At 35.8% G+C, this 14,311-nt stretch overlaps 1 protein-coding gene across 50 annotated transcripts in view; it reads right to left on the reverse strand.

Moving 5' to 3' along the window:
* The window catches only part of TBC1D5 (TBC1 domain family member 5), a 562,606-nt gene that overhangs the window by 147,172 nt on the left and 401,123 nt on the right, over window positions 1-14,311 (reverse strand). The window lies entirely within an intron of this gene.

Consider the following 14,311-nt stretch of genomic DNA (forward strand, 5'->3'; position numbering starts at 1 on the left):
TGAAAATAAATATGCTACAGAGTAAATATAAGCAGCTAATAAGAATACTAAGCCACATCTATATATAACTGTACATCATAGTGACACTTTAGACTTTCAATAGATGCTAAAGTATTCATATCTAATTCTTATAAGAAAAAATTGATGTTTTTATTCATTTACTTCTAATTTTATGTAACATGGCTACAATTTCCTTAAATAAGTCTTTTTCTAAGGACCTCAGCTAGAATTCTACGTGATTCTAGCACATAGCAAAGAATTAAAAATTCTTAATTTCTTCTACCATCAAATCATATAGAATAAAATAAATTCTTTAAAAATTAAGAGATGTTACTTCTATGTAAAATTAGAAACCAAATATAACCATCTGTGGGGTTAAAGGCAAAACAAATTCAAATACTTTCCTCAAAGAGTAATATATTTAAGGAGGAATCAAAGATGTGACAAAATACTGTATATTCACAAATATGTATCATAGTTTATTAGGAACCATGTGATTGAACACTTAAGTTTTTTTAATTCACATTACCAAATTAACCAATAGAATAGATTATATTTTCAACTTCCTCACTTACTCAGTTTTTCAGTATAAAAAATTTAAATGCCCAATATTTATCTTTTAAAAAATGTTACAGTATCTCTTATCATCTACCTGCCTTTCAATTTTTACTCCACTGCTATTAATAAAATGGGGGTGATTAACACAAATTTTTTTTGGTCTAATAAGGCAGTGTTTACATGGCTTAGGGAAAAAAATACTTCTCCACACATTTCTAATTCTTTCAAATTATATAAGCTAATATTTACTATTCCAAGAAGTACAAAAAATCTCTAAATTAAATAGGCTGCTATTCTTAATTATAAAGAATTAACTAATCTTGCAAAGAGTATCAGGGAAACCAGAGATGGGCATAGCAAAAAAGTACATGAACTAAACCATTTTGGGCCCTTGTTCAAAGGATTTTTAATGGATACAAATGTTTGCATTCAAACATTTAGAATGTGGTTATAGTTATTTGGCTGACACAACTGCAAGAAAAATCTGTCAGTGAAGAAAATGGATGATGGTTAATACACAACTATAGTAAAGAATACAGTCTTTCCCCTTTCCTTACAGCTTAAATTCTTGTCATTTTCTTATCAGCAATCCCATCTTAGATTTCATCACAGATAGTGCTTTAAGAATAACAAAAAAACAAGTAGCCCATTTCTTATAAATAATTTCTATACCCATTATTTCTACAACAAAGTGCCCATTTATTCCCAAAACTTCTCTTGCATCCTTCTTGACTCTGAAGCTACACACAGGCAGTGATTTTCAGGAACCTTCCTGCAGCAGTCAGGAAGGTTAATTGCAAACATCTAGTAATCTATACTGATTAAGATACATCTTTATTTTCTGTGTCAAATTGTTCACATATTTAATATCTCCAAAACTACACACAATGCATGTCTTTAAAACTTTTATTTATTTATTTATTTATTTTTAGAAAGATAGAAAGAGAAAGAGAAAGGGGGAGAGAGAACAGGAGTCTTGCTCTATTACCCAGGCTGAAATGCAATCTAAAAATAGGTAATAAAAACCTCTTTTATGCCAATAATTGTGCTTAACAGCAGAGACAGGAAGGAATAAGGGAAGAAAATAACAAACAGCGAACCAATATTTCATTTAAGTGGTGAAATGCTATGCAAATGCTGAAGAGTGATTTACTTCCAATTATGTGGTCACTTTCAAAATAGGTATGTGATACTGAGAAAAATGTATGTTCTGTGGACCTGGGGTGAAGAATTCTATAAATATTCACTGAGTTTACTTGTTCCAGGTCTGAGTTCTAATCATAGAACTAATCTAATCATAGATGTCCCTGTTAGCTTTCTATCTCGTTGATCCATCGAATATGAACAATGTGGTGTCAAAGTCTCCCGCTATTATTATGTGGGAGTCCAAGTCTCTTTATAAGTCATTAAGATCTTGTCTTATGTATCTGGGTGCTCCTATATTGGGTGCATATATATTTATAATCATTGACTCCTGTTGTTGCATTGATCCTTTTACCATTATATTTTATATTTAATGTGTTATCTACAATGAGCTGCTTTATAAATCTTTCATGTTGCTTCACTCTTGAAGTACCTTGCCAAGTACACTGCAAAAAAATTCCAGGGCAAGGATCAAATTCTGTGTGTGTGAGTGCATGTGAAAGACAGAAACAGAAAGTGAGAGAGAGACAGATCTAGAAAGTTCTTTGTAAAGACCTCCATACACTTTGCTAAGTGCTTTATATATTTACAGAAGTCTTGTTAACCCCACTGTAAAGCCACCTTTACTAAGAAGCAAAGGGATACCTAATTTGGAAGTACAGGCATTGATCTTGTTAGTGGTGGCACAATAATAATCCAGAGGTAGAAAAAATACCAAAAACATATAAGAAAACAAATTATCATTAGATGCGTAGCAAATACCAAAAACACATAAGAAAATACCAAAAACATGTAAGAAAAAAATTTATCATGTTTCTTTTATATAAAGACTGTTAATAAGTTGTACGTGTGAGGATATTAAAGTAAAATGCTATCTCTATTTTATATATAATTATAAGAAAATTAAGGCCAAATTCTCAAAATATTTAAGAAGCAGCATATAACTAGTGGAATGCTTTGGGACCAACAATGACCTTATCAATAATTTAATCATTTTATCCCAGTTGGATTTAGTTCTCTTATACATTCACAACACACAAATTTCCTGTGCTATTTTAGGCTTTCTTCATTGAGCTTAAAAGCCAAGGAAAAAGGCATCTCTTTACAGAATGAGTTAGTAATAGAAATTATTTTAGTAAGCTTTTATATTCTTGGAAAGAAAAACTTAATCTAAGAAAGGAGGTCTTGTAAAGAAGTCACTCCTAAAATTAACATGCTTTTATTGCAGTTAAAAACATTTAGTGAGAGTTTAAGTTACACTTAAGGGTAGTATTCAACCTTTTCCCCTTAAAAATAGCTTCAGTTTAATTGCTTGATACTATTAATCTTGCTTTATGGATGTTACACCTGCAGACTGCCATGCTCATAACCATATATATTTTATCACTTGTGATAATACAATAATTTATATTTCACCAGATCTACTTAGTAATTAAGATCTGCACAAACAGAAAAGAATATCTGAGGTATTAAATGTAATAATAAACCACCCAAAGAGAGGACAAGTCTCTATGTTTGCATTTATACCATTATTCTCTATTTTAAATTTCTGTGTAATTAAGCTGCTGTTCCCAGGGGATCAGTAACTACTGTTGGTGTTATTGCTTGGTGAATGACCCATGGAAACACCAAGAGAAATTCATTTTTACCTATCAGTTTATGAAAAGAACCAATTTGACTGAGGTTTAAATAAACATAGCCTTAATCCAACTTGGCTGTAGTGGGTTGCATATGGAGAAAGAAAATTAAATCATAGGTCTTTACTTCCCTATTCTTTTCCATTAATGGCTCTTTAGTGAGATATGGGTATAGTAACCTTACAAGAATGAGTAATGTATAAATGCTATATTCAATTTACTTTAACAAACATTATAAGGGCATCTTGAGTAACCTGTGATCAAGAAATGATACTACTAGGTGAGCATTCTTATATAAAAGAACAATGTTAGATTTTTGTTCAATGGTATCAATTTTGTGTTTTTCTTTCTGTTCACTTGTATTTTTCAAAGTTAACAATTCATTTTTAAACCATATCTGTTATGGAATAAACACAGAATCTGAGTTTTATATTAGTATTCAAGAAAAATAAAAGCAAGCCAAAAATGTTTATCTGTGTGTTTGGGTACTTCTTTTACTGATTTTAGGCTCTTACATTGGGTTTCTGTGTACACAGTTCTTTTGAAATTAATACACCTTGAGTTTTCCTTTATATCAACTCTGTGAAAACAGTCTTAAAATTGCAACTAACCACTGGATTTATTATACTTAGGGTGACAAGGCATTCTCATATTTAATTTGAGCTTCTTCAGAAAACAAAGTCACTAAAAGATGGGAGTCCAAAATAAATAATTTTACTCCAGTTTTATATTTACTAGTCTTCTAAGGGCTTTGCAGAATACATTACTGGAGGATGCTTACCTGTTTAATTTTTTTTAACTAGTCAACTATTTCAATTAGGTCTTTTAAAAAATATTTGAGATCTGAATGCTTTAAGCATATATTTGAATCCTTTAAGCCATCAAACTCTGCTTCAAAAAGAGAAAGAACAGAAACTTTGAATTACTGTGTCTAAAGAATTCCAATTTGCTTTCTAAGTGTTCTTTGTAATCCATGGATTGAACCCAGCTTGAATTTGCCTTTTTGGGAACACATGTTAACCTAATTTAACCCCCACAGAATATGTACATGAACTGTTAAAAGTATATTTTTGACTTTGGGGAAAATGCTTTCTTCCTTTCAGAGGGCAGTACACAGCCCTTTATTAAGGAAGGTTTCTTATTCCAAAAATAAGTTCCTAATAATTACCATCCATTCCTAATGTAATTTATTCTCTTTGGCAAGTGTTTGAAGCTGTTTTGTCAGAACAACTGTAATATGCCTTTGCAAAAATAGTCTGAAGCCTTGTATATCTATGCTTTTCCACAAATATAAGATCATAAAAATGTTGGGTATAGAAGATGACCATAATATGATATGTTTTTGATGCTTGAACATTTTCTCTCTCTCTCTCTCTCTCTCTCACACACACACACACACACACATACCTCCTTCAGATGTATGCCTGCTGTTTGGCTTATAAGTACAGTATTTCAAGGACTGAGTAACTTTCGCATGTATAATTTACCAGGAAATTCCAATAAAGCTAATGCATGATGGTAACAGTCTAATATAGCTATAGTTGTGTCAACAGGATACGTTCTCTGTGAGAATCCTTTTGTCCATTCCAACTATGGAGCAGCTGGAATCTTAGCCCTGACAGGAGAGGATTATGGGGATACAAGCTGCTGAGAAGTAACCTCTCTACCCTATCACTTTCTTGGGTTCCACCACAAGTAAGCTGCTGGGTATCTCCTTGAGGAAATTACTTAGAAGCCACTTGCTGTGTACGAATTAAATATATAAAGAATTAATGTGCAGTTGTTGACCATGTTGGAAAAATTAATTTTAGCCTTTTTCATGAAAACTGTTTTTTATTCATACCAGAGACAGTGCTTACTTCTGGAAAGTCTGCAAATAGGCTTTGCTCTACCATTTTACCTTCAGGAAAGGAAATTATGATCAAATACATTTTCTAAAATTGCATACAGAGATCTGCTAAAAATAATTACTCCTATCCTCCCTAATCTGAAACTCATTTAAAAAAATAAAACGTGTGACTTTAGTTTTGCAAACTGTCACAGATATTTCAAATACCAATGGGATGTTAACTACAGTGAACGGCACTTTTCAACTTCCACTGCATACATCTCCTAATACATTTATATATATTGTTGGAAGAACTGACATGAGGTATAACACTAAGCTGAGAAATATCAGAATCTGTTGTCAGGGATGAAGGTAAGACCACAGTCATTATGTTTCCATAAGCAGTCAATCGCACCACCACCAATTACATTGGAAATAGAATTCCTGTTACTGAAAGGGACATGGGCAAAATCCACAGATGGATACCTGTTAAGAGAGTCAGAAGGAACCTATTCAAAGGGCAGCAGGGGTATCTTATTGCCTTTGACCTTATCTCTAATCTATAGCTTTAAGTACCCTCTGGGGTTTTCATTGGCCCTCTCTTCCTTCTCTGCTTTCCTATTCCTGAAAGTGCCCTAAACCAGTCTGGCAGCTCAGGGTTTAGGACACTGCTTTGCCCAGGCCTGATGTTTGAAGGTTTCACACCTATTAGTGTTACTGCTCCCAGTTACATTTTCCAGAGATAAAGGCACTGATAAACAAATCTCAGCTAAATAGTCTAAGTTACTGATACTGTTTTGGTTTGGTTTCTCTCTCTTCTCCAGCAGATCACAAGATCTTTGGGGTTATTTGGTATGAGACAAAGAGTAGGGGGTTAACAAATGTTTATTTAATTAATATCAATCTTCTTCCTGAAGTTAGTTCTTCTTGACCAGAGATGATCTTGATCTTCGGCCTTCATGCTGGACCTTTCACAGGATTTCTAGCTGCTCATCAGTCTTCTCCCTGGGCTTCTCCTTTCTATCTGTGGAGATCCCTGAACATACATTCTGAGCAGTAAGTGATGAGATTTATGCACGAATTTATAAAAGCCTCCTAACCCCTCTGGAACCTTTCCCTTTCATTTCCTGAACTCTCTAGTTCCCTGCTATGCCCGTATCTCCAATGTTCCTCAGCTGGGGCATGTGGTCTCCTAGGATCCTGCTATTCAAAGTGTAATTACAGGGTGAAGAGCAGAATCCTAGGAGACCACACGCCCCAGCTGAGGAACATTGGAGGTATGGGCACGCAGGGAACTAGAGTTCAGGAAATAAACTGGCAGCTTGTTAGATATGCAGACTCTTAGACCCCCAGTATCGTGCTCCTGGGTTAGAGCTTCACTTTAACAAAACCTCCAGGTGATCTGCACATACATTTAAGTTTGAGAGGCACTGGACAAGGTGACAAATTCCTGTCTCCTGCCCAGATTTTGTCTCCAGCTGTCAGGACTCCTAAAATCTACCACACATTCACATGAAATGTTACTCCATGAGGAGAGAAAAAGCAAAAGTTATTGGATGGCTATTCTAATTACAGTAGTCTCAAACTTTAGCATGCAGCAGAGGTGTCAGGAGGGATGGTAAAAACACAGATTGCTAGAACCCATCCCCAAAGTTTTCTGGTATGGAAGATTTAAGGGGAGTCTGATAATTTTTTTAATGGGGTCAATACAGGCATTTGCTACTGTGCCCACAGATAATGTGTATCTTGAGCTAGTTCCCAGGAGATACTCACGCTGCTGGTGTGGGAACTAAACTATGAGAACCATACATCGGAAGTTCTACTTTCTGCATCTTCTCAGCCTGCTCTTTAATGTGTGTCTTCAAATTGGCTCACTCTACATGCCTAACCATTCAGCCAATGGCCAATACCCATTTAATGACTGGGACACAAAGTATCCACAGCCAAATTTCTCTTAGAATTCTATCTCTTTTAGTTTATATACATTTTATTTTCTAGGAAAACACTACTATAAAACATGACCCAATTAAAAAAAAAGAGTTACAGATGTGAGGATGACAGGAGTGAGATAATACCAAAACTGCCAGGCCCAAAAGGGCATTTGGCCACCAGTATCATGAGTAAGAAGTCTCATGATACTGGCAGCCTGGCTAAATGGTCATCTACTTTGTGTTCCTCTATTCTGTGTTACCAGTGAACCATTCTAACTCTAAGGTTCTACACTGTTAGCTATGTGGATGTGACTATTCCTAAAATAAAACATGCATTTAAAATGCTATTCCCAGAGAAATAAAGAACTAAACTCCAAGAAGCATTTCTTCACTGATATTATTATCAGCTCTGTGATGTACTGGTGGAAGAGAGATTTCAGGATAAGGGAGTTCACCTGAAACCTCTCAAATCTCAATGCACAATGGAAATAAATGAAGATCTCCAAATGACAATATGCAAAGGATATTTGTTTTAGAGTTTGCAATAGCAAGAGAGTTCAGCTACCATTACCTGTGTTTGGAAGATAATCCGAAGTAGCCAAGGGAATAATAAAGCTATACAGCTTGGTGGGGGGGCGGGGGGGCGGGGAAGAGAGGAGAGGCTTCAGATGTGACCCACTGAAGGTTGTAGGCATGGCAGAGGGCTAACTAGAGGTGGAACACCATATCTGATTGGTTTGGTGAACATATTTGGCTTTCTCTGGATTGGTCCTGTGGTGGAAGCAGGAAGTAGGGCAAAAATAGGGAAGTCAGCAGCCACTGACCAAGGCCTAACCATTCTGGACTGATTTTGCTGCAAAGGTTGTAGTTCGGCTTCTGGGGCATCTTATCTGAGTCAGAGTTTGTTTGTCACATATAGTGTAGCCACTGCGCATTTGCATGTTTGGTCTTTCAACACAGACCCCTAGCTTCTCAGCCTATGCCTGTCCCCAGCTTAGAATGAAGTATAGGTAAGAGAAATTCACAAAATTACTTTTCCTGATAGCTCTGAAGTCCAAATGGAGACAAGTTTGTGAGGCAGTGGTCATGGGAGTTTTGTTTCCTACTTTCAAACATTTCATGAAAAGTATAAAACAGTGAAACTTCAATTCATCAGTAGAGAGACGTTGCAGACCCCTTCGAGAATGTAATCAAGTGTATGAGCCCTCTCTTCTGAAAAATACACACACGCATCCCCATATCATATCTACTCAAGTGCAAGCCATTTTAGGAGTTAAGCTAATTCAGGGACCTTAGGTTAAGAACTGCTCTATATTTACGTTATTCTGGATGCTTGTATTATCATGGAAAGTTATATTCTACTAAAAGAAATTCTCAGCTTCCTTGTGCCCATTTCAAAGAATCTGTCTTGCATTTAAAAAAAAACAGCATTATTTACCTTCTTGAAGGCTCACTGCATTAAGGCACTGCTAGTGAGGAGCTAATCTGTGTGGTTTAGCTGGTCAAACAGCCTGTAAATCAGAGCTATCTTGGGAAAATGCCCATGACTTGGCAATATTCATCTTCACTGATCTGGGGGTGGAAAGGTTGAGGTTGGGGACGAACTTTCTTCACTGACTTCTTCTCCTGGCTCATGCCAGCCCCGATTTGATCAGAAGACTGGTAAGAAAAACAGTAAGAATCTTCATTTAACAAATATTTCCTAAACTTCAACAGTGTGGCAGGTACTGTGCTAGGCCACAGAGTGAACGTTATGCTGACAACTCTTAATCGCTAACTGGAAAAATTATTCAAAATAAAATATTAACTCAATAATAATCCCATCAATCTGGTTTACCACTCTGCATTTTTCGGTGCCCCCTCCACACTAAGTCCCCCAAGCAACTAGGATGTACTCAGGGAATGCAAACTAACGGCAACATTAGCAACATATAATTAGCAAGGTGAAAACAATTTGGAACGTTACTAAATACACTCCAAAGCGAAGTATTAATGGTTTTTGGATTATCCACCATTTGGGATTATGTATGTCCCAGTTACTATCCATTAATGAAGATAATCAAGAGCTGAATGTATCTGCATGGGGCCCATGTAATTCACAAGAAGGCAGGGAGAGACAGGGAGGAAAAAAGGAAACTTTGAAGTAGCCATGAAAGGAAAAGGCCGTCAACCCCACCATATTCATTACTTTGAGAATATGGGTTTGGTTAGAAATCCAGAAGTCCATCTCAAATTGACATGAATTACTTTTTCTGATTGTGAAAGCTAAATGGAAACAAAAGAGTTAAAGAGAGGACTGGCTGCTCCATTTTATCCCTGTCTGATAGCTAAATTTAACACCAAACAACTTTACAATCAATTATACATATGTGTATGTGCGTGTGTGTGTGTGTGTGTGAATATATATATATTTTTTTGAGATGGAGTCTCACTCTGTTGCCAGGCTGGAGTGCAATGGCACAATCTCAGCTCACTGCAACCTCTGCCTCCCGGGTTTAAGCGATTCTCCTACCTCAGCCTCCCAAGTAGCTGGGACTACAGGCATGTGCCACCATGCCCAGCTATTTTTTTTTTTTTTTTGTATTTTTATTAGCGACAGGGTTTCACCATGTTGGCCAGGATGGTCTTGATCTCTTGACCTTGTGATCCACCTGCCTCAGCCCCCCCAAAGTGCTGGGATTACAGGCGTGAGTCACCACACCTGGCACTGGCACACACACACACACACACACACACACACATATATATGTATTTTTTTAAGGAAAAATATATACTAATCAAGGAAAAATTATTTTTAGTGCATGGAAGATCACAACTCAATTTATAAATAATCATACACAATTGATAATGGCAAATACCAGGTGTTTATATCAAGTTTTTTAATTTTAAAAGTACTACCACATTTGATCTTCAAATAAGCCTGAAGTCTATAAAAGCAAATGCTCTGTGGAGTGCATGCATTAGAACCATTTGAGGGAAAAACTCCTGCATGTCAGAGATACAAAGGTGATGTCTTTGCTCAGCCCCCAGTTCATAAGCCCTGATCCAAAGAAGCTGGGCAGGAGCAGGCATCTTACAGATACATCAACAGAGGATCATGGTGCAACCTGGGTCACATCTCATCCAAAGGCAGATTTTACAATGATATTATAACAACTAGCCCAGAGTTTTTTCTATTCTTTTAAATTTTCTTTAATTTCAAAAGGATAGCTAATTTAGACATGTATTTTTAAAATTGCCTTCCCACATTAATGTGGAGAATCACAGGATTTGGAATGCATAGTATCCAGTATTGCGATGTCATCTGTGCAGTAGTTGGGCTTTCTAAGTAGAAGAAACGGTGCTTTCTGAAGGACTTATTTTGATGAATTGCAAACTGCTATTTCATGAGTACCCCAGTTAAAACACAGTGGTAATTACAGCTATAGGACCCTACAAAATTTAGAGGGCTTCTTTTCAGGGAAACTCATTAAGGAAACTATAAAGAACTAAGAACTTATGAACAGAGATTAATTGCCACTTTTGGTCAGCCAATTTTAGAAAGATTTATGAGGTTTAGAATCGTATTTTGGACTAACGGAGAGGACAGAAACTCGGTTAAGTTTAGTTTACTGAGGGCATCATGGTTTATAATATGTTCACAAATTAATCTGCTCATAAGCCAACTCAAATATGAAGCAGCAGAACCATCCCATAAAATACTTTAAATTTATTTTTGTCAACATACTCATTTCCTTTCCATATCAGCTAACAGTTACGGTGGCTGAGTTCTGGTGCTGAGATGCTCCAAATCCATGATCTGTCTGAAGCACTGCTCTCTGACCTTAGCCTCCTATCTCACTATCTTTCTCACCTCCTTGATTCTTTTATTCTCTGTGAATTAAAATGAAAACTACGTGGAGTTATCGTTTTGCTAATTTATAGTTTTTTTTTTTTTTGCAAATGATGAAAAAGAACTTAAAAGTATAACAGGACATACAATATGCAATTTTCCTTTCCAACCCAAATCCCCTCCTCAACAGCAAATCTATTTTCCCAAGGGTAGCCAACATTCTTATATAACACAGAGAAATTTTTATGCATGTATGTACCTCTTAAAAACATAAACAGGGGCAGGTATTTTTAAATTTTACAATGATTGCTAAAATAAAGATTGTTCCGAATCAACATGAATAGAAATAAATACCTTGTTCTTTATTATGGTTGTATAGTATTCCATAATGGACATATAATGACTTAAATAGTCCTTTTATTTTGGGGACATTTAGATTCCTTTGTTATTACATATAATATTGCATTGATTATGTTTGTACAGGTCTTTGTTTATGTAAATATATCTTAGAAGCAAACTTCTTTTTTTTTTTTTTGAGACGGAGTTTCGCTCGTTATCCGGGCTGGAGTGCAATGGCGCGATTTCGGCTCACAGCAACCTCCGCCTCCTGGGTTCAGGCAATTCTCCTGCCTCAGCCTCCTGAGTGGCTGGGATTACAGGCACGCGCCACCATGCCCAGCTAATTTTTTTTTGTATTTTTAGTAGAGATGGGGTTTCACCATGCTGACCAGGATGGTCTCGATCTCCTGACCTCGTGATCCACCCGCCTCGGCCTCCCAAAGTGCTGGGATTACAGGCTTGAGCCACCGCGCCCGGCCAGAAGCAAACTTCTTACTTCATGTTACCTCAGCACTTTAATTTAGGATCTTTGATTGCAAAGAATGGTACTGAATTATCTCACACACAAAAGGGAAAATTTGGGAAAACTGTAAAGCAGTGGTTTTCAAAGTGTGGTCCCTAAACCAGGAGTATCAGCATCACATGAAAATTTGTTCAAACTGCAAATTCTTGAATTCCACTCACTCATACCTATAAATCAGAAACTCTAAGCAAAGCTAAGCAATCCATATTTTAACAAGCCCTTTGGGTGATTCCGATGAAAGTTCAAGTTTGAGAATCACTACCTTAAGACTGTATCAGAGGAAAGAGTGTTGGGCCAGGATGCTGGCAGGAATCAAGGAAGTTTTAGTGACTCCTAACTTTTCTGTCTCTCTTTGGCTATAGGGAGGTCTCCTTTCCCAGAAAGAAACTTTCTGGCAATATCATATTTACCAAAACTTTTCTTCATAGTTTATGGGCTTGTGAACGCCCTACCTGATAACAATAATAATTTTATTTCAGTTTTATTTATATTATGGATTTATCTGTTATTCATTTTGGTGCAAAATAGAGATATAAGTTCATGACTACCAAACAGCCAGTTAGTTCTCAAAACTGTATTACTGATAATCCATTGTTTCCCTAATGAATTGAAATTCTACCCTTATCAGAGTATTAAATTCCTATATGTATTGAGGGTCTGTTTCAGAATTTCTATTTTCTTTTACCTATGAGTCTGTCTAATTATGTGATAAATCCAAACTGTTATTATTATGGTATCTTTATAAACACATTTAACAGTGGGTTCATTCCAGAACACAAATTAATCTGCTCACAAACCAAGAAAGGAAACACTCCTGGCTATACTTAAACATATATGTTTGAAAAAATTTTTAAATTAAAATGTATGCATTCGTAGTTTCCTATCGTTTTATTTATTTTTACAGACAAGGTCTCACTCTGCTGCTCAGGCTGGAGTGCAGTGACCCAGTCACAGCTCACTAAGGCCTTGAACTCCTAGGCTCAAGCAATCCTCTATTCTTAGGCTCTTGAGCATTTGGGAATAAAGGCACGTGCCACCATGCTCAGCTACTTTAAAAAACATTTTTTTTCTAGAGACATTATGTTGCCCAGACTGGTCTCAAACTCCTGGCCTATGCCACTATACTCAGTCCTGTATATTATTTTAAACTATGTAAATAAACTAATGTACAATTTTTATTATTTTCTCCAAAAGGAAACACTTATCAATGCATTTTTTTTCTGTCATTTATGGTTTGCTATTAAAGCACAACTGCTTTTGGTTTTAACTCCTTTATTTTGCTATTATTTTTATTACTTGAGATGAATATTTAATTCACATATTTCTATTCCTTTTTGTTTAGTAACTTAAGAGTATAAGGCTGAGTATTTCTAAGAGCATTGTTTTAGTCAAAACCAATCGGTTCTGATCAATACACTTTATCATTTTTTTCTAGGAATGTCTAATTTTGGTTTTGATTTCCTTTTACTACAAGAAAGTTTTATGATTTTCTGTGCTAGTTCTTTCTTGTGGATTGTTTTCTACTTTTGTGATTAACTGCAAGTTTTCTTGTCAAAAAATGTGAACCATACTATTTCTACTATGTAAAATTTACTGAATATTTTTGTATGGTTACTTTTAAAATAAATATTCTATGGATACAGTAATTTCATTCTCTGTTTACAGTACAGAGAGTTTGATATATACTAATTATATCTAACTGATTAAAGATGAATAACTAGCTTTTCTATATTTTTACTTTACATGAGTCTGCCTGATTTGCCGGAGAGGTACAAGTAGCTTATTACTACTGCATTCCTATATATTTTTCCTTATATTTCTTGTAGCTGTTATGTTATATTAATTCTGCTGTTATTTGGGGGGGGATACAATGATTAAAGAAAGATCTTCACTGTGAATTGTAAACTTCTTAACTATGAATTGTTCTCATTTATCTCATTGAATGTGATTTGCTTTACATTCACTTTGTCTGATATGAATACCATCACACATACCTTCATTTCTGTTTGCTTTTCCTGCAAAGTCTTCGCAAATTGTTTTGTTTTCAATCTTTTTGTTTCCTTTGCTTTAGGAGAGATTTTCTTGTGATCGAATACAGTTGACTTTATTTTATTTTAAAAAATAGACCTGACTTCCCCTCAGACTATAATGGAATAACTGCATAGATCTCTACTGCTCTTATAGTATAAAGAGAAAACTGGACAAAACATATAAACATGCAGACACCAGAAGATAAGCAGCGCAGCACTGTGATTCCTGACATAAGGAGGAAAACCCCAGATGAATCCTGTGATCACTGCCTTTCTACCTGGATGTACTTTTGAAAATATAGAGCAGGAAGGAGAAACCCAAAGCAGAATGCATTGCTCTTAATAAGTTTAAAAGACACAGACTTAAAGCTGAGGAAAGTGTGCAGGACATGTTACCTTTAAAGGAGGAAGCTATGCAGAGAATAATCTCCAGAAACCTGCAAAGGGGTCTCCTTAAGTGTTTGCTAAATACGAAGTGTGCATATGAAGG

This window comes from Callithrix jacchus, chromosome 17 (assembly GCF_049354715.1).
Source record: "Callithrix jacchus isolate 240 chromosome 17, calJac240_pri, whole genome shotgun sequence".
In the NCBI taxonomy this organism is placed as follows: domain Eukaryota; kingdom Metazoa; phylum Chordata; class Mammalia; order Primates; family Cebidae; genus Callithrix; species Callithrix jacchus.